General features: G+C 53.8%; 1 protein-coding gene across 7 annotated transcripts in view; it reads left to right on the forward strand.

The window, feature by feature from the left end:
• CAMTA1 (calmodulin binding transcription activator 1) overlaps positions 1–23707 on the forward strand; it is an 828030-nt gene that overhangs the window by 756775 nt on the left and 47548 nt on the right. The window contains exon 1 of one of the 7 annotated variants that reach the window (XM_032495101.1): positions 18441–18506. The exons of 3 other annotated variants lie outside the window; for them this stretch is intronic. The gene's annotated coding sequence lies outside the window, so the exon portion shown is untranslated. Of the gene's footprint in view, positions 1–18440; positions 18507–19065; positions 19239–19485; positions 19561–20206; positions 20369–23707 lie in introns of those variants that run through there. 3 more of the 7 variants (XM_032495098.1, XM_032495099.1, XM_032495102.1) reach the window with 3 other exon arrangements.

Genomic DNA, 23707 nt, shown 5'->3' on the forward strand with positions numbered 1-23707 from the left:
AAGCTTCTGGATGGTCTCTCCCTCCCACGGTGACAGTCTGGGGCATTCTGATGAGTGTACCTTGCTGGCTCCTCCTGGCCTGGCTCCCTCCCTCCCGCAGACCCCCTCCTCCCAGCCCGCCTTCCAGTCACCCTCCTCTGGGCCTACTGTGTGGCAAACTGTCCACATGAGAGAACATGTGCACAGAGCCAGACAGAAAGTGGGAACAACCAACGGCATCACTTTTACCAAATAATGTGGGGGGAGGAGCAATGGTTAAGTAATTTTACTGTAAATCATTTTAAACGTCACTGTTTTGCTGAAACAGTTTGGTTTGTTTTATGGCATAGACTACAGAATTCACGAGAGTTTTTTCAGATCGGACAGACAGCATCAGTGAATTGTCTTGACCTTTGGAGAGCTGCCTTGAATGACAGGCATCGTCAGTGCCCGGGGCCCACACCCTCCTGCCTCTGGGAGCACTTTGGAGGAGCTTCAGAAGCTCTGGCACGGGGGTTTGCCCTGTAAGTAAAAGGGGGCACTGCCAAGAACCTTCTGGCCTTCACCTCAAGTGGGGTCTGGGGCACGCTGAAGCCGGTTGGCTCACGGGTCTCTGGGTATTTCTTTGCATAGTGGGGACCTGGGAGATAAGGCTTGAGCCAGTCTTACACTCGGGACTTGAAGCTGAGCGGCAGGAAGGGCCTTCTCTCCGCGCCGCAGCTGTCCAGCTAGAGCCTTGCCCCAAAGCACAGGCTTCCCGGGCATCATTCGGCATCTCTGTTCTCTGCAGGGTCCGCATCATTACCAGCTGGGGTGAGTGTCTGTCCTTAGCCCTCCTTAGGCAGAAACCAAGGGACCTGGTCCTCAGATGCCTCCTGTGGACGTGATCTCCTGCTCTTAGCAGCTGGGGCCACACCAAATGGATCTGTGTGGAGTGCTCTGTCTGGCAGGAGGGGGTCACCTTGGGGCTGGCCTCATCCGCCTCCCTGCAGCAGTGACAAATGGGGCCCTGCAGAGAAACGGCAAGCCCAGCACCCGCAGAGGCCGAGGAGGCAGCCTCCGCATCCGCGTCCTGGCCGTCGGGGCAGGAAGCAAAGTAAAACCCAAGGGTGGAGCCCCGGAGCGCCGGGCAGCATGGCTGTTCCTGCAGGGTCAGCTTCCCGGCCACCTGGGGGCAGGCAGCTCAGCTGGAGACAGGACGAGGAGAGGCTCAGACCCTCCGATGGTCCGTGTCAACCGACTTGCCCTTGACCGTGCCTCAGTCTCCTCAGCTACCATACAAGTGACCACAGTCTCGGGGGCTTGAGACAGAAATGTCTCCTCTTCCAGGTCTAGAGGCGGGAAATTCATAATCAGGGTATAGGCAGGGCCACACTCCCTCCGGAGGCTCTTGGGGAGAATCCTTCCCACCTCTCCCAGCTTCTGATCCTTGGCATTCCTTGGCTGGTGGCAACATAACTCCAGCCTCTGCCTCTGTCATAATGCAGGGAAGACGATGTGGAGTCTTGCCTCTGTGTGTGTCTCTGCACCTGTCTCTTCTCTTCTTACCAGGATGCCACTCGTTGGATTAGGGCCCACCCGAACCCATGAACTTGTCTTAACTAGTTACGTCTGTAATTCACTAATTACAAAGACCCTATTTCCTAATAAGGTCACATCCATCATCACCAGCCTCGTCAGAGCCGCCATCACCTCTTGTCTGCAAGTCATGCAAGAGCATCCAGGGTGGTCCCCCTGCAGGCAGAGGCACGATTCATTCTCCATACAGCAGCTGGGGGTCTTGGAAACATAACCGAACCTGTCACCACGAACTGCTTAAAACCCTCCCACTGTTCCCGGGATAAAATCCAGCCCCCTGCCTTGGCTGACGGGCCCCCCGCCGCCTGGCCCCTCCTCATGCCACTGCACCATCCCTTATTCTGCTCGCCAGATAAGGCAGAGGGAGAAGAGAGTGGCCCGGGAGAAAGCAGGCTACAGGGACGTTAACAGAACATTCCAGGAGAAGCCAGTGATGGAGACTGAGAAGGAGCACTTGGGGAGTCGGAGGGACACAGAAGACGGGGGTCCTCAGAGCCTAGAGTCAGAGGACTCCCCGAGGAGAAGGGTGTGGCTGGCGAGGTCAGAGGGGCTGAAAGTCCTCACGTGGATTAAGGACCAGACAGGCCACGGGTGCTCTCTCCTGGGCCCCTCCCTCCCCCCTCCACCGCCCACTCTCCCTGAGGGCTCAGCCCCACCCAGGACTCTCTTTACTGGTCACAAAGGTAAAAGTGCACTGATGTGTCCTCCTTTGTACCTCTTCTCGGATCCAGATCCAGAACCATCCATCTAGCTGCCCCGAGGACAGCTCTGCTCCGATTTTCCTGGGCAAGTCAACGTGTCCCAAATGCTACTCACGACTATTCTTTTGACCCACTCCTTCCCCACCCTAGGTCTCCTACAACCTCAGTGGGCAGTCCGCCCCAGGAAACCGGAAGTCCTCCCTGAGACTTCCTGCCCCCCCCCGCCCCCCAGCCCATCGCCATCCTGGCGGCTTCCTCTCCCTCGCTGCTCTCCCTTCTCTTGGTCTGCTCCACCACCACCTGAACTCAGCCCTAATGTTCTCACACATCCTAACCAGGCGTCTGGCCTCTAATCTTGCCTCCTTCCGCTAGGGTCATTCTTTCTTCCCTCACCAGACACTGCTCTAGGCTCTGGGGAGCCTTCGTTTTCATGGTGTTTATATTCTAGTTGGGGAGAAAGACAGTGGACAGATCACAAAGGAACGGTCAGGGCCCTTACAACGGGCGGCCTGGTAGAGGGTGCCTGAGTGGCTGCTTTAGGTTGGGGGTCAGTGGGGTCCTCTATGGGAAGGTGACAGGACGGGAGGGAACCAGCCAAGCTAGGGTCCTTGGAAGCACATTCCAGACAGCGCGATCACAGGAACAAAGTCCCCTGGGACAGAGCAAGCCCAGTGTGTTGGAGGATCGAGGAGGCCACGGTAGCAAGCAGCAGAATAGGAAGGGGCTGGGCCACAGGGGTGCCCAGCAGCCAAGGCTGGGAGCTGGATCTTATTCTGAGGACAGTGGGAGGGTTTTAAGCAGCTGAAGTGACTACACTCCGTTATGTTTCCATGAGCCCACTCCCCGCCACTGGTGCATGGGGCATGAAGTATGTCTTCACCTGCAGGAGGACCACCCAGAGTGATGCTGCGTCAGTGCGGGCAAGAGATGGTGGTGACTCCGACGAGGCTGGTGCTGATGAATCCCAAGAGACACAGTTTGGGAACGTTTGGGGGTAGAATCAAGGGTCCTGCTGATGGTCTGAAGACCAAGGATGAGAGAGAGAATGCTGGGTAATGCCCAGACGTGGGTCTTGAGCAACTCGGGGGCAGGGGACCACTTCCTGAGATGGAGGAGTCGGAAGAAGCAGCAAGGTGGGAGAGAGGGGAATCTAGCGTTGGTTTTGATCCCATTATGGTGGGCAGCCTTCTTAGAGTCACCGAGTAGACCACTGGGTTGAAAGTTTGCAGGCCAAGGAGAGGTCCAGAATGGAGGTAAAATTTCAGTGTCATCAGCACATCGACGGACTTTAAAGTCGTGGGTCTAGATGCGGCTGCTCCCTGAAAGAGTGTAGGTGAAGGACAGGCGAGGGCACAGGGTCAGCCCGGGGCTCCCCCAGGGTTTTGCATGTCAAGCGGAAAAGCCCCTGGCACAGAGATGAGAAGGAGTGCCCAGCGAGAGGAGGAAGGCAGAGAGGAGGTGATCACAGGGAGGCCAGGAGAAAAGGGTGACTCAAGAAAAAGGATGTGGCAGCCGTGTCAACACCCGGAGGAGGGGAGCAGAGCGTTCTAGGCAGAGGAAGCCACGTGTAGGAAGACCCAAAGGCAAGACGGAGCTCCGTAAATTTAAAGGACCCAGGGAAGTGGCTGAAACTCCAGCAGCCTGTCTCTGAGCTCAGAGCCCCGACCTTCCCCTGTCTGGGACAAGAAAGGAAGGACCAGGAGCCTCTCAGATGCACCTGGCCCAGGAGATCTGCGCCTCCATCCTTCCATGTGCAGCGGGAGTAAAGGACCCAGCCCTGCTTTTCCTGCCTTGCCCTTGGATGTTGGTCCAGCAAACCATCTGAAGGGTCTGCCGGCCCCAGGGAGGTGGCTTCCCCGTCCCTGGGCTCTGGGGGAGAGCCTGCACCTGCTCTGATCCCAGGGACAGGCTCCCTCCCAGTTGTCCCCCACTGGGGTGCAGGGTCTGGAGGCGAGCCCCAAAACATGCACAAACTGTGACTCACCCCTGCACATGGTGCGTGGTTGTCAGACCCTGTGAACGGCTCTCACACCTAGTGCTGGCTGTGGCTGGAACGCAGGATCCTGCAGATAGACCCGACGGCTCCTAAAGCAATGACATCGGACTCCCGTGACCCTGCCACGTCATCTGGATGCTGTTCAGCTGTGCTCCAGGGGGCATGGCCTCGAAGAAAGGCCTCTTGACAAGGCTGGGACCCAGAAAGATCAGCAGGCGTGGGGATACCTTGGCCTTCCCTAGGACCCTCCAGAATGCACCTCCCTGGAAAAGAATGGAGGTGCTGCTCTGTTGCCCAGCCATGGGAACAATGGTCCTGAGGCTGTGGGACTCAGGACATCACCAGCGAGCGAGCGAGGAGGAGGGCTGGGGGCAGAGTAGGGGCTGGTGTGGCGTCCAGGAGGAAGCGAGGTCCTGCAGGTCCCCAAGCTAGGGGAGAGGGGGCCTCCACCTCCCCCACCAATAATCCAGCGCCTCACAGGACACAGATGGAAAACAGCCTCTGGCTGGGGCCAAGCCCAAGGCCTCTCCTTTTAAAAACTCCTAAAAATACACATGTGTCTGAGCCCTTCCAAGCAGCCTGGCGACCTTGTCTCTTGCCTCTGTGACAACAAGACATTCAAAACATTCAGGCTGAAAAGCAGCTCCCTCCACGCGGTAACCTGCTGACACGTCCACTTGTGACCCCCGAGTCCTTTGTTTGAGGGGAAGAAAGGTGACAGGCAGGTGTGTGTCAGAAGCTCTACACTTAACAATGGGAGACATTTAAAAACATCAGTGGCAGAGTGGAAACAGTCAACACGCCAGAAACAGAGGGTCTCAGAGGGTTAGGACTTGAAGGAAACTCAGTTGTCACGTCATCCAACCTTCTTGTCCTTGTGGGACGAATCTGGGTCCCCAGAAGAGCAGCGACCTCTCTCCAAACCACTGCTGGAGCAAGACAGAGCCTCTCATGACTTCAGCGTGCCCTCCTCCCTCCACCCACCTCCCCTTCGCCATCCCACAGCCAGACTCACGGGCTCTGGAAGCCAGGACACAGGACGGGTGAGAAACCTGGGCGACGTGGGGAACCGTGGTTTCCTCACCGAGGTTGATGTTCGCCCCAGGTGTCCTGGAGGAATGAGCAGGTGACCGTTCCCAGCATCCCCACTGGCAAGAGAGGGAACAGCCCGTGGCTCACGCTGTGCTCCAGGCCCCTGGTGCTGAGGGACCGGTTCCGACACCAGCAGATGGGAAGGTCCCCCAAGTGTCCTTTCTCCTGTCCAAGTCCAAGATGTGCTGGGATGTGAACAGGGAATCTATGCCAGCCCTGACCCCATTTGGCGACACCCACTTTTAGAAGAGCTGCTGTTGTCTTGTGTCACCCCAGTGGCACCAGAGCTGCATCCCTTGGTCTTGAGAACGAGGGAGAGCTGGCAGACCTCTGAGCCACCGTCATTATCTCTTTCTGCATAACCTGCCTCCTGGCACAGAGCTCTCCACCCAGGGGTTACAGCAGCTGACATCCACTTGCTCGCCGCCTGCCAGGCTCTGTTCGTGAAGCGTTTACGTGTATTGACTCACTCAAACTTCCCAATGACCCACAAGGTCCCCTTTCTACAGACGAGGACACCCAGACACAGCAGTGAGCAGGTGACGCAGAGAGCGTCATTCACAGGTGGTCTGACCCCATCGCCCGTTCTTGACCTCCACACAGTGAGAGTCTCCCTCTGAGCCTCGTTTCTCTGCTGCGCTTGGGCTGCATCTGACAGAGGCTTCAGAGCTAGAAGTAGCCTTCGTCCCTGCTTCTCCCTTCCCCAGCATCCTCTCCCCACGGCCAAGCAGTTTGCAAATTAGGACCTTCAAAACCCACAGGGCTTCCTCCTCCGGATCCTCTGCCATTCTCCCATCTCCCATCTCAGGCCTTTAGTATCAGGTGCCGGGGCTGGAGCCTCCTAACTAGCCTTCCCGCTGCCACTTCCTTTCCCTCCCATCCACTCCGTGTATCACAGGTGCCTTCAGAGAGGGCTGACAGAGCACGCACTGGGTGCCAGGCTCTGCACAGGGTGCCGTCCAGGGGAGAGGCAGACCAGAAGAGCAGCAACTGTAACCCAGTGCAGGACTGTGTGTTAGGGAGGGAGGCGGGGCTGCCTGCCAGGAGCGCTTGCTGGGAGGGGTCACCTGTCCCTTGGGAAGGTCAGGATCAACTCTGGCTCTGCAGCGTGGAATGAATACAAAACCCTTTACAAGCTGACCTCAGTCTGCCTGTCTCAGCTCACCTGCAGCCCTCTCTCTGTCCCTGCACAATGCTTTACCCTCTACTCTACCACAATATCCAGATTTCCCCAAACGCCCTATATTGTTTCTCACCTCTGAGCCTTCCACATGCTGTTCCTTCTCGCCCCTTGGGTTTTTTCTCTGTGGTCAGTTTAGAGAACTCCTGCTGTATTGAAAATTTCTACTCTAAGGCCCCTCTGCATAAAAGCTGACTTCCCACCCCGTCCCATTCCCACACACACACAGGATACTTCCTTTTTTTTTTTTTTTTTTTGGCTTTCCCATCATGCTTTGTAAATTCCTCCGTTAGCTGTTCTTTCTTTGTAATCTTTTATTCACTAACTGGTAATGGAGCTCCCTTTAGGTGCCAGGCAATGGGCCCAGTGCTAGAACCAAAAGAAATGGACAAGTAAAACCAGATGCGGTCCCTAGGCTCACCCAGCTTACCACCCAGTAGAGGAAAAATCAGGCCTGACCACCAAGCCTTTCCACAAACAAGTGTTTGGGGAGCTTGTAATGAAAGGGAGGAGATCTGGGAGGGATTTCTTGAAGAAGTGGCCCTTGAGCTGAGATCTGAAGGAGGAGCAGAAGTTAACTCCATGAAGAGGGGAAGGAACAGCATGGGGAAGAGCATGCACAGAAAGCCCCATGGTGGGAGGGAGCCTCGTGAATATAAGGGAGCATGTGAAGGCTGGGGAGGTGGAGAGGGAAGTGGGGATCAGACCAGACAGGATAGAGGGGCACCCAGGCACAGGTCAGGCTGAGGAGTGCTGGCTTTATCCCCAAGGACAGGAAAGCTACTGAGGGTTTGAGAGGCGGTGACATGACCAGGTTCGCATTTTGAGATGTGCTCTTGGCTGCTGCAACGAGGACGGGTTGAAAGGGGGCCAGAGAGGGTCAGGGTAGACCAGTTACTCCTCCAGCCTCAAGCTGATGCTGGGCTTGGTGGTTCTGAAAAGAAGGGGACAGTCAAGACATAATAAGGAGGTAGCATCAAAGAACTTGTAGACAGATTAAGCATGGAGGGCTCCGTGTCATTCATCCTGGAGGAGGACTGGACACGAATTGGGCTGAATTTGTAGGGCCTTTGGGACATCCACGTGAAAAGTTAAAAGCAAGTGAATAGAATTAGGCTCCAGAGCTCAGGGAAGAAAGAGAAGAGAGAAGTCTGTGACATGCCTGCATGGAGGTGGCATTGGAAGAAATGGGTCAAGAGGTGTGGACGAAATTGACCAAGGTGAGAATATAGCTGAGTCCTGAGGCCAAGGACTTTTGTCTTAATTATCGTCATGCTCCAAGAGCCAGGAATATAGTAGGTGCTGAATAAATATTTCTTCAAGAGATAGATGAATGGATGGATGGATTTATGGATGGAGGGATGGGCAGTGGTGTCTTCGTGACCATCATCCTCGCTGCTGACAGACCCTAGCTTTAGGCTGCAGATCCCTGTTGTCCAGTGTACCCAGCCCCTACCCTAAATCCTATTGGAGGACATCTAGTGTCTCAGGTGAGCTAAGCCACTCCCATCAGGCATGACATTGCAAGGACTTAGCAATCACCTCCCAGGAGGCAAGGACAAAGGCCAGACCTCTCTTTGGGTTAAATTCTCTACTGTGCAGAACTGTACCTGCCCTCCTCCACTCCCACCTGCCCTGCCCTGTCTCCCCGACTCCTCACCCCAGCAGACCGATTTCTTTTTGCTGTTCTTGTTGAGGGAGGAAACGGTGAGTGCCTGATGTGGTTTTTGCTGTTGGCATTTCTGTTGTTTTTAACGTGTCACCCCTACACAGATGTGTAGTGCTCAGCAGTTCTTTGGGGCCAGAGAACATATTTTATTATGAAAAATGATTTGGGCGACTCCTTTGTCTTCTGCAGAGATTACCGTACAAAGCTCAAGATTTCCTGGGCAGGGATGTGAAATTAACTAGATTACAGATCGGTCCACCTAAATGTGAAATCAAATGAGAAATTCTCAGAGCCTTTGACAGCGAAGGGTTATTATTCTAACATATTATTGCAATTACCCTTTTAAATTACTCACCTGTGCCACAGCCCATGATGCTCTATAAATGAACCTGCATCTCGTTTGCATCCCGCAGACAGCACCCCTGGCTCCCGCAGTGTTCTTTCCTCACTAAAGTGTTCTCCTGATGGCTCCATTTGCTGCTGAAGGGTTATGAGCAACTCCGTTTGGAGCTGCCTCTCAGTCTCCTGCCTCCCACCCTCTCTTCCCAGTCTCCCTCTCCACTGCTGGGGGCTGGGCGCCTAGAGGAAGCCCCAGCACCCATGCCTCCTCCTCCTACGGTGCTCCTCTGCCTTCCCCCCACATGGATGGGAAGGGAGCCGACCTTGCACATGGTGATCAGCTGCGTGCAGATGGGACTCTCAGAGACAGGCTGGGGGCCTGGGCAAAGAGCATCCCTGCTCATAATTCACCTTTAAGAGAAAGGGGAGACACAGACGCAGCACTCTGCCATCCTCTGCGATGTGAACAACACGGTGTGATTCTAAGACATAAAAAATGCATCAATGCTCTGATTTTATAAGCTCCAATGATGTTTCTTATGACATCAGAAGGCCTGGCCAGGGCCCCCCCGGGAATAGCTAAAGCCAGGAGAGGCTCCAGTGCGTAACTCTGGGCAAGGCCTGCCCAGAAGTGCTGCAAGCGTGGCCCCACGAGGTTGGGCCTGATGCACTGGAAGCCCTCGGTGCTCTGGAACCTGGAGATGGCTGATGCATTTGTCACGGGTCTGCGTGCCCGCTCCTGGGAAAGCAGCAGGGAAAAACGAGCTCTGGGCAGAGAGCGGTCGTGCAGCGGGATGCATGAAACGCTAGGTCCCCGGACTGCACTTCCAGCCATCATCCTACCCCCGGCGTTCTGGGTTCTAATTCCCAGTAAGAAAGTGAGCAGAGGCTTATTTTATACTTGGTGAAGGGCCCTGGCTTTGTTTTAAGGGAACTGAAAGAGAGTTAAAGCCCAGAGGATGCTGGGGTGGGGCTGCGTTTCTTGTGAGAGCATCCCTGGGAATTTCACCTTGAACTGGATGGTGCTCCCAGGCCCGAGGCAAGGGGCTGACTCGACGTCACTGGTCCAGAACCCGTGAGCTGCAGGCCTGGATGGGGATGAGGCTGCACTGACAGGGGCCACCGTGGATACAAGACCTAGGGTGTCAAAGTGAGACCAGCGGGGGGTGGGGGTTCACGTGTGTGCGTAACACATCCAAGCTTTTCCTTGGCCACTGTTTTGTTTTTCTCAGTAACGGCGTTTAGCACCTAAGGTGTCTTCCTGAACTAAATATGTCAGCTCAGCTTCTCCAAGGCCCACGAGATGGTTGTAGTTTAAAATGCACCGGCCTCTAATTGTGCCTTCCCTTTGGATCACTTTATTTTTCCTTTCAGTAACGCAGAGCAAGAGTCAACAGGCCAGCACAGCCCCTCCCCTCGTGACCTCACAGTGGTCATTCCCATAAAGCTGCTGGCTGCTTCCCTACAAAGGCCAATTTCCATGCTTGTTTCCACCAGTGCGCAAGCTTCAGGCTGTGGACAGAGTAACAGTCATGATGGTGATATCAAAGTGGTCTTCTGGCTCCTGGCCACCTTCAAGGGAGCAGACCCATTTCTCTTTGGTCAGATTCCCAAGAAAGAAAAAAATGAATGTATCCACTTCGTCAGAAAGCACACCGCGGCAGGCGTAGTAAGTGCATTTTCAGTGTACCTTTTGGGTAAACACGCTTGCTCTTGATCGTGACTCCCCTGGGCCACAGGGCACACGGCAGCCTGTTTGAAGGCTCACTGGGTTTTCCCGCCTCGTGGAGAGGCCAACAGAGGCCCAGTGGGTACCTGTGATGCCCCCTCAGATGCCCAAGACTAGAGCTTCCTGAGATCCTTTCTGGAATGATGCACAGGGAAGTTGGGCTCGGATTTGGCAAGAGTGGCCCCGAACAATGAGCCATCAGGTTCTGCCCTTGGAGGTGTGAGCCCTCAGCTGGGTAAAGAGCTGCATGCAGGTGTGGGGACCCAGGCTTAGACGCTCGAGCCGCCATGACAAAGTCCACAGACCGGGCGGCTGAAACAGCAGACATTTATGTCCTCCCAGTTCCGCAGGCTAGAGGTTTGGCTTGAGACCACGGTGTGGGCAGGTCTGGTTTCTCCCGAGGCGTCTCTCCGTGGCTTGCAGACGGCGCCTTTCCTCCGGGTGCGGGCACGGTCTCTGTGTGTCTCTGTGTGTCCGAGTTTCCTCCTCGTATAAAGACACCAGTCAAACTGGGTCAGGGTCCACCCCAACAGACTCATTTTAATTTAACCTCTTCTCTAAAGGCCCTGATTCCAAATACAGCCACATGCTGATGTAGTGAGGGTTACGGCTTCAATATATCAGTTTGCTGTCAGTCCGTAACAGACCATTCTCCCAAAATGAGGCGTCCTGTACGAAGGGGACTTCCTCACTGTCCAGAGGGCTTTGCCAAGACCCCAGACCTGCCCTCTGAGGCCCCAGGGAGGGCCTGCAACTCAGACCCCCAGACTAGAGGCTTCAGCTGGAGTTGTGCTGATCTGTGTCTGAGTTTTCTGGTGATCTTGGCCAAGGTGTGGACCAGTCACCTTGCCTTACTGTTTAGCTAAGACGAGGTGCTAACACCTTTTGGGCAGCAGGCTTCACAAACATCTCACTGAGTCTTTGTGATGACCCTGTGATGCGTGCCTCTTTTACAGATAAGTACACTGAGACCCAGAGAACAGAGCCTTCCCAAGGTGTCAGGGCTGGAAACAGCGCCCAGGCCCTCGGACGCCTGAGCAGGGTGCTTCCCACTTGGCTACTCTGCCTTCTAGGGGATTTAGGCTTTTGATTCAAAGGAAGCCCAGGCACAGACTAGCTTGGCTAGCCCAGACTAGAGGGGCGCCGGGCCAGACATGACCCTGTCTCCCTGAGTACGTCTGCAGTCTGGCACCCAGACTCCTGGTACCAAAGGGTGGCCTTGCATTCATTAACAGGCACAGCTTCAGGAAGAATGCTGGGGGAGGAAGGGGCAGTGGCCCTGCCAGCCAAGCCGCCAGGCCTGTCCTTTGGCCAAGGAGGGGCCCTTCACCTGGTTGTACCATCACTGAAGCTGTGTTTCTCTAGCTCCCACATGAGGCCGAGCAAAGCTGCCAAGAGCTCCAGCTCTGGCGTGTGGGATATCGGCGGTCTGCTACTCCCCAGTGCAGAGTCCAGGGCAAGGGACTTAACCTACTTTGCCTCAGTCTCCTCCTCTGTAAAACCACAGTTATAGGAATACCCACTGCACAAGCTTGGTGGGAGGATGAAAAAAATGAACATGTGTAAAGAATATAGTTTGTACTCAGAAAATATTATCTCGATGATGATGGTGATTATTATGGTAATAATGATGATGATGATGATGGAGATGATGGTGATGGTGGTGATGATGCGGATGATGATGGGGATGATGGTGGTGGTGATGATGGTGATGATGGAGATGATGGTGATGATCATGGTGATAGTGGTGATGATGATGATGGTGATGATGATGATGATGGTAGCTCCACCCTCAGAGGAAGAACCAGGTCTCTCCCTCTCCAGGTGGCATCTACTTATTGAGCTGTCTTCACCCTTCTGTCTGTGGAGGTTGCACCTCCTTGTCCATGAGGACCATTTTTCCCAGAGACCTAGAGCAGAGGGGACCCAGTGAAGTAGAAAGACGTATAGACTGGGGCAGGCCTGGGTGGGACCATAAGCTACACTGACATGTACTCAGGGCTCTGGGTCCTCTTGCTCCCAGTTTCTCCCAAATGACTAGAATATAGGGTTTGGTTGGAGGACCTTCTCCTCCATCTGTGTGTGATTCCTGGCCGTGCCTAAGGCATCCAGACCAGCCCCCTCACACAGTGACCGTGCACTCGGGGATGGCCAGCTCATTTTAATAGCAGAGAAAGTTAACTGTGGAGGGAGAGAAACTGCCAAAACAAAAGGCCTTGGAGACTACAATGAAGACCATCCTAGCCCTCGTCCTTGCCTTGGTCCTGATCCCCACGCCAGGTCCCAAGCTCCCACCTTACATTCGTTATCCAGTTTCATCCTCTCCCTGCTTCCAGGAAATGCTTCCATCCCCCTTCTACTGACAAGGAAGCCGAATCTCATCAGGGGACTTGTCCTGTGTCACACAGCTCTGGGCTGTCGGACCCTAAAGCCCACTGGGTGTTTTATCAACTTACATTACCACTTCCTAAGTGTATCTTGGATTATCTCAACTTTGACTCTAATAGGTGACTAGCCATGTATTTTATCAGCTGGCATGTGTATAATCCTGGGGGTGGGCGGTGGGGGTGGGCCGAGGGAATGGCTGGGCCTATGTAAGCCACCAGAGGGAGTGAGTGAAGATGGTTTCTTTCACCCAGTTTCTTTGGATTCTCTTTCCGCATTATGGTCCTTAAGAGACACCCCCAAGTTCTCAGGCTGATGGCTAATGTATCTCTTCCTCCTCCACATTAGAGCTGACAGCCTTCCTGGGCTGATATGAGTTGTTGCAGCACAGTTTGCCCTGGCAGCAAACGCCTTTTCTCCTACACCACTGTCCCCTACAGTTACCTATTGCTGTGTAACAAGCCACCCCAAAGCTTAATGGCTCAAAACACCAAGCATGCATGAGTTCTCTTGAGGTGGTGGGTTTCCTGGGCTCACCCACGCAGCTTGCATTCACGGGGCTGATCCTTTCAAGTCCAGGGTCCCTGCAGCCAAAGCACAGGGATGGTTGCTCTGTCAGGTCACACTGGACCTGCATCAGGACCACATCGCCGTGGCCCGAGACCTCATTTTGCAGAAGAGGAATCTGAGGCACAGGAAGAGAGAGGAGCTTGGCACAGGTAGTTAGCGGTGGAGCTGGAACTGGATGGAATCGGGCTGCCGAGCCCAGGCCCCACCCCTGCACCTCCTGCATGTGGAAGGCTCAGGGCACGATCAGGATATCTGCAGCTCAGCTGAGGTGGCTGAGGCACTCTGCAAAGCTCACCCTCACCTCTGAAATCAGCCAACCACGTGATGGAGAACCCCAGCCTATCAGGGAGCTCTCCAAGGGGAAGCCCAAGTTCAGGACACTGTTCTCGCCAGGATCCCTGGCTGTCAAGGAGGTGATCACAGCAAGGAGGAATTGTCAGACTCCCCCCTGGCCTTTTCACAATCCTCCAGAAGCACAATTAGAAATGAGCCCTCTTCTGACCTCGTACGCAGGGGCTCAGCATCACCAGGTTTGGCGCCTCCCCCCACCCCCGCGTCTGTCCTGTCTCCTTACTGAGCGGTCACCCGGCAGGGCCTGTCTATCCACATTCTCCACCGGCCGCCACCATGTCCCACGCGAGGCGGGGGCTCCGTGAGCGAGCGTGGGTGGGCCCACCGGCCCAAGCCCAGCCGTCAGACCCTCCTGACCTTGGCTTTCCTTTTCCTACCACTCGGGCTTCTTTTCTGAACTAAAGCCATTGATACCTTTGAGGCTTCGTTCTTTTTGTCTTCCTCTCATTGCGTGTGTTTTACAGGTCTATGAAGATGTAATTGACATACCATGGATTTCATCCATTTAAAGTGTACAATTCAAAGTTTTTAGTATATTCACAGGGTTGTGCGGTCATTACCACAACTCAATTTTTGAACATTTTCATCCCTCAAAAAAAAAAATTCCTCCCTTTACCCAGCAACAGTCGTGCCCTCTTTGTCCCAGGCTCCCTCCCCAGAACCCAAGGCGACAGTTCATCTACTTTCAATCTCTATAAATCTGCCTATCCTGGAATCATTCCATCTGTGGTCTTTCTGACTGGCTTCTCTCACTCGCCATAATGTCTTCAAGGTCCGTCCATGGGGTAGCAGGTAGTCAGTCCTTTATCCCTTTTTACTGCCAAGCAAATGTCCATATGTATGGACATACGTTGTCATGTCTTTGGGTATATAGCTGGGAGTGGAATTGTGGGGGCATGTGGTAACTCTGTGATTAGCCTCATGGGGCACTTCCAGAATCTTTTCTAAAGTGGTTGCACCATTTTCCATTCCCACCAGCAGAGTATGAGGGTTTCAACTTCTCCACACCCTCACCAACACTTGCTACTGTCCATCTTCTTGATCGCAGACATCCCGGTGGATGTGAAGCGGTACCTCGCTGTGGTTTTGATTTGCACTTCCCCGGTGGCTAATAATGCTGGGCGTCGCTTCACTTGCTCTTCATGGGCTATTGGCCATTTGTTTATCTTCTTTGGAGAACGATCTCTTCAGATCCTTTGCCCATTTTTTTTTTTTAATTAGGTTGTCATTTCATTCTTGAGTTGTAAGAATTCTTTTTATATTTGAGACACAAGTTCCTTATCACATATATGATTTACAAATACTTTTCCCACTCAGTGAATTCTTTTTCACTTTCTTGATGGTGTCCTTTGAAGCACAAGTGTTTTTAGTTTTGATAAAGCCCAGTGTATCTTTTCTTTTTTATTGATTGCTTAAGGTTTTGATGCCGTATCTAAGAAACCATTGCTAAATCCAAGGATGTGAAGATTTACCTCTACGTTTTTCTTCTAAGAGTTTCATCATTTGGCCCTTACATTTACGTCTTTGATCCATTTGGAGTTAACTGTTGCATGTGGTGTGAGGTAAGGGCCCAGCTTCACTCTTTTACATGGTGCTATTCGGTTGTCCCGGTCCTTTGTTGAAAAGACTATTGGTTCTCCATTGAATTATTTTGTCACTCTTACCTGTGGTTTCTAAAAGCACGTTTACTTCCTAACGCCTTAAAGATACACTGAATATGCATCTTGCACTTATTTTTAACTTGCCACTTAGTTGGAGAGGACTTCTATTTGATTATTGTTTTGTTAGAAGTTGATAAATGCAGAAACATAATTGATTTCTTATGAGATAGGAGAGGCGAGGTTATGCTGCTGTAGCAAACAACCCAGTATCAATGACTTCTTACTCTCTCCCACTCAAGTCCAATGCCAGCTGATAGGGAGGTCCCCACTCATCACAGCCACTCAGGGACCTGACCTGGTGGAGTCTACATCTTTCCATAAACAAGATTTTCGCAGTGGCTGGGGCTGAGGAAAAGAATATGGTGGACAAGTCCTGGTTCTTAAAAATCTCCCAGCTTGCTTTCTTTAACAATTGAAATCTAAGTGATGGTAAGAGTTTTTAGGCACTTGGAGAACCATTCTAGGGGCAGATTGAGGTTGGGAACTTGAAACCCAGAGCAGCCACTTCCCATCTCATTTTTTCGTCTCTATGATATCCAACTTGCAGGAGAGACAGCAGCAGTGTATGTGAGTGTTGAGCACAGCAGAAGGCAGATGTCAGGTACCCAACAAACCACAGTTCCCTTTGTCCTCATCTGCAACCAGATGCACCCCCTTGGCTCATCCTGAGGCCCTCAGCCAGGGGTTAGGGCTGGGATAAGGACTCACTTTAAGTGCAACAGTTGCACTTGGTCTGGGGGCTGCCAAGTGGACGCATCACTGAGCAAATTTTCTTCTTTGCTATTTTAAAAAATGACCCAGGTAGACTCAAAGCCCCATAAAAACCCAGTGGAAGGATTTGCTTGAAGCACATGCCTGCCTTACCTTGTCGTTTCCTAACCTGGAAGAGCGGAACACAAATACCCACGAGGAAAGACAACCCGGGCTTATGTGGTTCCAGCGTGCCGCCCGAGCTCGGCACTGGCTTCAGAAGCATCCAGCTCACCCCACCCCGACTCCGTCTGACTTTCCATGCATGGGCTCCCGGAGGGCCCTTGCTCTCGTGGCCTCTACCCCAAGACAAATGTGCAGTGGGGAATGAGAGTGGCAGGTCTTCCGGGAGGGGAAGGGCCCCAGCTGAGGACCAGTAAGAGGGCTTTCCTACTGCAGAAATGTCACCTGAGGAAGCCTGAAAGGAGAGCGCCAGGCTGTTGACCCCAATTCTGCCACCAGGGTACAGCCAGTGCCCCGAAGGGTTGTGAGTTCCCCTGAGAACCCTCCCCAGGCAGCTGGGATGGCCAGGTCTGAACCCAAGACTAAACTGCCTTTTTAAAGCAAATCCAAGAAATAAAAACCCGAACTTCCCCCATGTGAAAGATAGAAAAAAACTGGAGGCTCCGTCTCTTTAGCTGGAGTCCAGGTGGTTGACTGTGGGCCCAGTCACCCTGAGTTCCTAGCAGTTCGGAGTCTAAAGGCAGGCATTTCCCCTCGTGATACCCATCTCCCCAGCTGGTCTCTGCTGCTCACAATCCACTCAGAGCAATTCAACAACCATTAGCCAGGAACCTCCGGTGCTCCCAGCATTGTGCAAGGTGACAGGATAAATTAAGACTCCGTAGCTGTTCTCGAGGAGATTAGAGGTGTCTCCGTCTTAGCTAGTAACAACTAACTTTTTAAAGACACTTCTTATTAACGTGCAATATACATATGGAAATTGCGTGTATCAGAAGTATGTGAAACTCAGCTCAGTGAGTTTTCACAAAGTAAAACCAGTGTCCAGGTCAAGAACAGAACATTACCAGAAACCCAGAACCATCCCCCTTTCCAGTCACTAGCCACCACCCAAGATACCCTGATTCTAGTAACAGTGGGAGCTAACTTGTGTTGAGTGTACCTTATGCCGCAGGCACTGGTATAAGCAACTTTTATCTATTGGCTCATTTCATTCTCACCCATAGATATGAAAGGACAGTGACCGGGGCACATAGCTAACAAGTGGGAGAATCTAACACTGTCCCCGAGTGCAACCCTTACATTGTCTCCCTTGGAAACAAATAGAACCTGTTCCCTGTGTGCTGTAATGGTAATGTATAATGATGCTCCCAGGTCTGCTCTGCCGAGAGCAGCCTGGGGATTTGAGCCAGGCTTTAATGAATGGATGAAAGTGCCCCTAGCAGATAAAGGGGAGACAGTGCTTAAGCAGAGTGGGGACCTGCGGGGGTCCAGGGTGGTGAAAACAGGGTAGAGGCAAGGTGTGGGGGTGGGAGTAGGAAGGACTTGCTGGAGCAGGATTGTGTGTTGAGTGCCCGGCTTTGCCCAGGCAGGTGAGGGACTTGCTGAGGTTTAGAATCAGTGGTCAGCCCCCAGGACTGGGACTATACTCGACTTGCTTGCTTTCCTGGCTCAGAGGTGGCACAGAATGGGACCCAGCCTCACCAGGGACGTCCTTGGCTTGGCCTCTACACAACGATTCACTTTTGGTCGTATAGTCTTAAGGTCTGTGCAGAATTCTGTGGTTGTGTTTGTGTTTTGGTAAAAATAGAGACTCTGCCCCCATTTTTTGAGACTCTTAAACCCAGATGGCAGAAAGGAGACTTGACCAATTGTTAAAATAATTGACAATATGAAGGAAAAGGAGAAGCTGGGCTCATCACAGGTCTGAGTGGCTCAAGCACTCTCCATGTGCGAGGCCATGGGGATGGGGGGCAACTGAAGAACCACTGGACTATGGAAGTTTACAGGGAAGGGAGACGGGGTGTAGGTGTCCATTTGGGATGCCTGGGAAAGATGCTTGGAGACACGAGTCTTGATGGAGAGGTGTGACCTGCGCTTGAGGCGGGAGGCAGAGGATATTATGCAGAAGTATGCAAGAGAGAAAGGCCAAGCCAGAACTTTCGGACACCAGGATTGGACCCTAGGAATGGGCGGAGGCCTTGGCATTCCAGCTAAGGAGGTCGGGCCCTGCGCCGCCGGAATGGGCGGCTTGGATGCTCCCGAACTCCCACGGGAGCCGGCATTCACCGTCCCTTCCCAGACATCCTGGGCTCCGCCCCGGCCGACACCCCAGACCCCTAGGCACTCCGGTCCCGGGACCCGCACAGGGCTCTGGCGGCCTCCTGGGCGCTGGCCCCGTCCGCAGCCGTCGGCCGGCTCGCCGCGCCCCGCGCCCCTCCTTCCCGCCCAGCCCTCTGCGCTCCCCAGCTCGCGGCGCAGCGCAGCGCCGGCTCCTCCCGCGGCTGCATTGCAGACGCCGCCGCCGCAGGGTGCGCCGGGGCTGCGCCGGGAGCCCGGGCTGGGGTACGTGGGGCCCCGGGGTGTGGGACTCCCGGGCGGACCCGACGGCGCCGCGGGGCCGGGAGTCGGCGGCAGGTCGGGAGCGGGGCGGCTCCGCCGGCGGGGAACACGAGGCCGGAGCGCCCCCGCCGCGGGCCCCCGAGGAGGTCGCCTGGGACTGTGGGCCCGGGGGAGCGGGCGCGGCCGTCGGGCTCTGAGTCGTCCCTGCCCTCGAGTGGACCGCGGCCACCGGACTGGCAGGCCCCTCAGAATCTGGGCGGGGGGGCGGGCGGCGGCGTCGCGAGGGGCCGTGGCGCGCCGGGGGCCGCGGGGCCGCGCTCCGCCCGCACCCTCCGGGCCGGGCCCGCCGCCGTCCAGCGCGGCGCCGCGCGGCTCGGGCGCAGTTCCGGCGCAGTCCCCGCGCCGAGCGGCTCCGCGCCCCACACCTGCCTCTGCCCAGCTCCGGGTGACGTAGCGCCCTCCGATTGGCCCGCGCGGCCCTGAGGGCGGGGCCAAAGCCGGTGAGCTCACCGCCGCGCCCCGCCATTGGCCCGGGCAGCGCACTCGGGCTGTGGCGGGGAGACAGCGGTACCCGGAGCCCGAGTCGTTCCAGCTGCGGCGTGCGGAGCTGAGCGGGTCGGGGCAGGGCTGGGCTGTCGGGGCCGGGCCGGGCCGGGCGGGGCCGCGCGGGAGGAGGAAGACAGAGGCGGCTCGGCGCCAGCCCGACCGAGCGGTGGCCGTGCTCACCAAGGCCGAGTGAGTATGCGTGCGGCCGAGTGGAGAGTCGGCCGGGCGCGTGCGGGGCGAGGGCGGCGGCCGGCGGGGGCGCGCGGGGCCACCGGGCGCGCGGGGGCGGGGCCGGGGGCGAGCGCGCGCTGCGGCCGGGGCGTGGGGAGCACGCGTGCTCGTGGCGCGGGTCGCGGCGGGGGCGCGCGTGTTTACTCGAGGGGGGAGGGGTGTGTTGGAGGAGCGGGCGCGAGGACGCGCTCGTTTGCAGGGGGGCGAGTGGGAGGGAGCAAGCATGTTCACGCGAGGGAGCGAGGAGTGTGTTTGGACACGCGAGCGCGCGTGGGTCACGGTGCGTGTTTACGGGGCGAGCGTGAGGGAGGGGGGTTTTTGGATGAGTGTGCGGGGCGCGTGTCGATGGAGCGAGGGCGGGGTCGTGCTCATGTTTGAGGAGCGGGGGTGCGAACACGAGTGTTTACGGAGCGAGTGGGCGAGGGAGGGGGCGCGCGTGCTGATGGAGAGAGCGAGGGGGAACGGAGAGTGTTTTGACGCGTGAGTGTGCGTGGAGCCTGGTGTCTGTTTACCGAGCGAGTGTTTCGGGGTGGGACCACGCGTGTTCGTGGAGCGAGTGGGGTGCAGGAGCCGGAGGATCGGCGCCGGAGCGCGCGTGCGTGTTGCTGCAGGGCGGTGAGGGTGAGAACACGCGTGTGTGCGCGACGGAGTGGGAGTGTTTGGGTGAGTGGCGGTCGGAGGACGCGCGTGCGGGGAGTGGCCGCGGCGGGGCGGGCGCGGGGGGCGGCGGGGCGCGAGCGGCGCAGGCGCCCGTGCAGCCGCTGGCTGGTTTTTGTTTGCGAGGCGCGTCTCGGCGGCGGGCTTTTCGGATCGAGCGCTCGCTCTCGAGGCCGGGCGCCGGGAGAGGGGCGGGGACAGGTGCCCCCTCGCTGGGGCGCGGGCAGAGGGGCGGGCACAGGTGCTCGGTCGGCGGGGAGGAGGGAGAGAGTCTTGCCCCGCTCCGTGGGAAGAGAGGCAGGGATGGCCTGGCGCTCGGCCGCAGGCGCCTCTGCGGGGCAAGGCGGTTGGAGGCAGCCTTTTCCTCGCAGGCCAATGGAGTGAATGAACGTTTTATTAATCCGTGCGTAGAACGCGGCGGGGAAAGTTGGGTGAGTTCAGACTAAAGGTTTGAAAGAACTTCTGAGAGCTTTGCTCTCCTGCAGACCAGGGGCTGGAGAGGCACCCTGACCCTTGCTTCCCCAGCCAGGCTCACATGGGCTGGAAGAGATGCTCTGCGTGGCCTTCTTGCATTTATGAGATCTCTCCTGCTTTGATTTCCTAGGTATTGCACAATGTCTGAGGCGGCCTTGATGGTGTTCACATGTTTGAGACTATTTTTGCAATCTCCGTAGACATCTGCAGGCATCAAAACAAATTTTTGAGAATATAATCCTCCTGCAATTTATTTTCGTAATCAATTGCTTCCACAGGGAATGATGACAGCTTTAAAGCCCGTTGTATATTTTGTCCACTATTGCTTGGTAAGATTTCTGCTAGTTGACATGAAGGATCTAATTGGCAACAGTACAGTACAGTAAACATGAGCGGTGCTTTCAGATAATTACCAAATGCCTCTTGTATTTGTTTGAATGCGTTATATTTCTTCCATCAGTGAGGCCAAAACCTGAAATTTAAAAATTGTGTTCCCCTAAAGTTTCGTCACATATGGTAAAATGGCTGGCTGTATATAAAGGAGTCCTTTTCTCTCTCAGCTTAAAGGAATTGTTCAGAGAGTTTCCCTACAGAATCTGTGTCCGCTGAAGAAACTTGTCTGGGAACCTGATAAAGAGAAACACATTAAGCAGTAGGACTTTCCATGGCGTATGTTTATAGAAAAATATTCTTTTAAGAACAGAATTAGGAAATAGCAAAGAAGTTTATGTTTCTCTCTCTCTCTCTCTCTCTTTTTTTTTTTTTTGGTATTAAATTTAGGGAGTAATAATGTTTAAAAAAAATAGCATTTAATTACAGGATATGTGTTTCCAAATAAATTCAGCTTAGTGGGGAAAACCAGCAGAGGACAGCCTCGAATTCCTAAGGGACCTCGATCCAGGCATTCTAATTAATTATATTCCAAATAAGCTAAGTGGAAACATAGTTTTTAATGCAATAGTTAATAACAACATTGTATTCTTTAAGGATTCTTGTTAACTCTTCTGCTCTCATCATAAACACACACAGACACGTTATTTTCTTCAGTCCTCTATTTGGGGCTCCACTGGGCCTCCCTGTAGGTTCCAGCAGCAGGCCCTGCTGTAGTGTCTTCCTGTTGGACTGTCCTAGAGAATGTGGCAGTCAGGTGGAACTGAGAGGTTTTTACTTCATGTGGGAAAGATGGTGTAGTTAGAGAATCAGTTGACCTTGAAAGTTTCCCGAGTGAAAGGTCTGGAGCCCTTACTGATGACAGAGATTCAGATGCTCAGCTCAAGACCCTTTGCCTTCTGACAGCTCAGGAAATGGACAGTTTGGTAATCTAGAATTTCCTTTGGGAACCGTCATGATTCTTCTGATGTTTTTGCTCCTTGCTGTTGTGAACTTCCGAAGTTGCAGTACTGTGCTTGTAGGCTGCCTTTTTTAAAATGTTTAAGGAAAACTTTATTTCTGTTTTATTTTTACATTTATACATTTATTTAAAACTCAACTTCAACAAAAACCGTTTTGTTAAACTGGCACCATTCTTTAGCCGGTGCGGTGGTGCCTGGAGGCCCTTTGTTCTCTCTCAGCAGCGCGTGCTTCCCCACCCCTGCTTGTTTTTGTGTGCCTGCTGGATCCTCTCACATTTAAAGGACTTAGCTCTCACTGACTTCAAGTGGTTTAATATTTGTATCCCATCGATCTGTTCCAAAGAAGACTCTCTGAGTGGTGCCAAGTCTTCATTGTTAAATATCAGCCGTGGCATCCTGTCACAGTATATAAGCCGAATATTTGGGAGTTTATTTCAGTGATGTATTTCTTTGCCAAAAAGCATTTGGCATCTGCACATGACATGGCTTATTTGTGTACACCTCACCTTTTTTTTTTTTTTTACAAAAGTGATTTAAGGGAGCTTCCAGAGATACACAGGACACAGTGAAGCAAGATTAAAAAAAAAAAAAAAAGGCGAAAAAGAGAGGGAAGAGGCAAAAGGAAAGAGAAGGTACAGGAAGGTGAGATGGGGGTTCTGACAAAGTTAGCAAACGACATTCATTCCGTGAAGTCATGCACTTTCTAGAGGCAGGATGTAAACGGCATTCTAGGCTTTCTGGCAACTGTAGAAGAAGTGATACAGGGTGAATTCTGCCTTTCTTACACCTCACATGTAATACATTTTTTATATTCCATGCAAATTCTGATAGCCATCGAAGAACTTGGAGCGATGATGGGAGAAGTCTAGGTGAGATGCACTGAATTACATGAAAGTCTGCATGTTAATATTAGTCACTGTTAACATTTAGAAGGTGCTTAGGAACCTGCTGGATGACACCTTGCGTAAGGATATTGGAGCCTGGGACCATGAGGATTACCCTTAAGACCATGGTCTTAATCCTTCCTGAGCAAACTGCCCTGAAGTCAAATGACCAACTTTTCTTTGCTCTAACTTCCTCCCCATATATTACAGTAACATTTATCAACTACCAAAATTAACCAGTCCCTCTATTTTTTTTTCACTTTTCTTCTTCTTCTGACTTCCCCCGCCCTCTAAATCAGACCTCACTCCGTGAGCCAGCCTCCCCCGACCCCAGCAGCCACCCAGCATGAACCCTCTATGGCAGGCGGGTTGCTCTTCCCCACTGCTCACACTCCATTTAAAATCCTGCCTCCTTATTCTCAAGCCTAGGTCAAGTCTCATCTCATTAATGAACCCCCTCCCCTCCTCTCCCAGATTAGACTAGCGGCTCTTTGCAGGGCAAGGTGGCCCTGAGGCTAGACCGTCCCCTTCTGCACCTGATGTAGTGACAGCTGGGAAGTGGAGTTTCTTAAATACTGTTAGTTGACCAAAAAAATTAAATGCGTGCTGTGACTCCTCGGATAGAGTGATAAGCCTGTAACAAGAGTGTGTTTCTTCAAGCCTGAAAGAAACCTGACTCTGATCGGATTTCCTGCATTCAGTTCTGTCTTGCCTGTTGGTAATTCAGGCACATGGTCCACACACAGACCCTCCCACTCAGGTCAGTTCCAGGTCCCCGGTGGATGTGGGTTTCCATTTAAGTGGTCTTGAAGTGGCCCTCAAAGTCGTGGCCTGTGCTGGTGCAAAGTAGGTGGGTCTAACACCTAAGGCATCTTTCGGGCTTTCTTAAGACTGGCCAGAAGCTTACTGTCTAAGAGTGCAGTGGGGACAGCTGTTTGCTTTAATGGCATGTAGGAGGATGAGCACGTGGTTCTGTTTTAGCTCCGCCTGTAAGTAAATGAGAAATCTCAGAGAGGTTACCTTCCATCTCTGGATCAGTGCCTGCCCTGTTTTCTAAACC

The sequence above is a fragment of the Camelus ferus genome, chromosome 13 (genome assembly GCF_009834535.1).
Source record: "Camelus ferus isolate YT-003-E chromosome 13, BCGSAC_Cfer_1.0, whole genome shotgun sequence".
In the NCBI taxonomy this organism is placed as follows: domain Eukaryota; kingdom Metazoa; phylum Chordata; class Mammalia; order Artiodactyla; family Camelidae; genus Camelus; species Camelus ferus.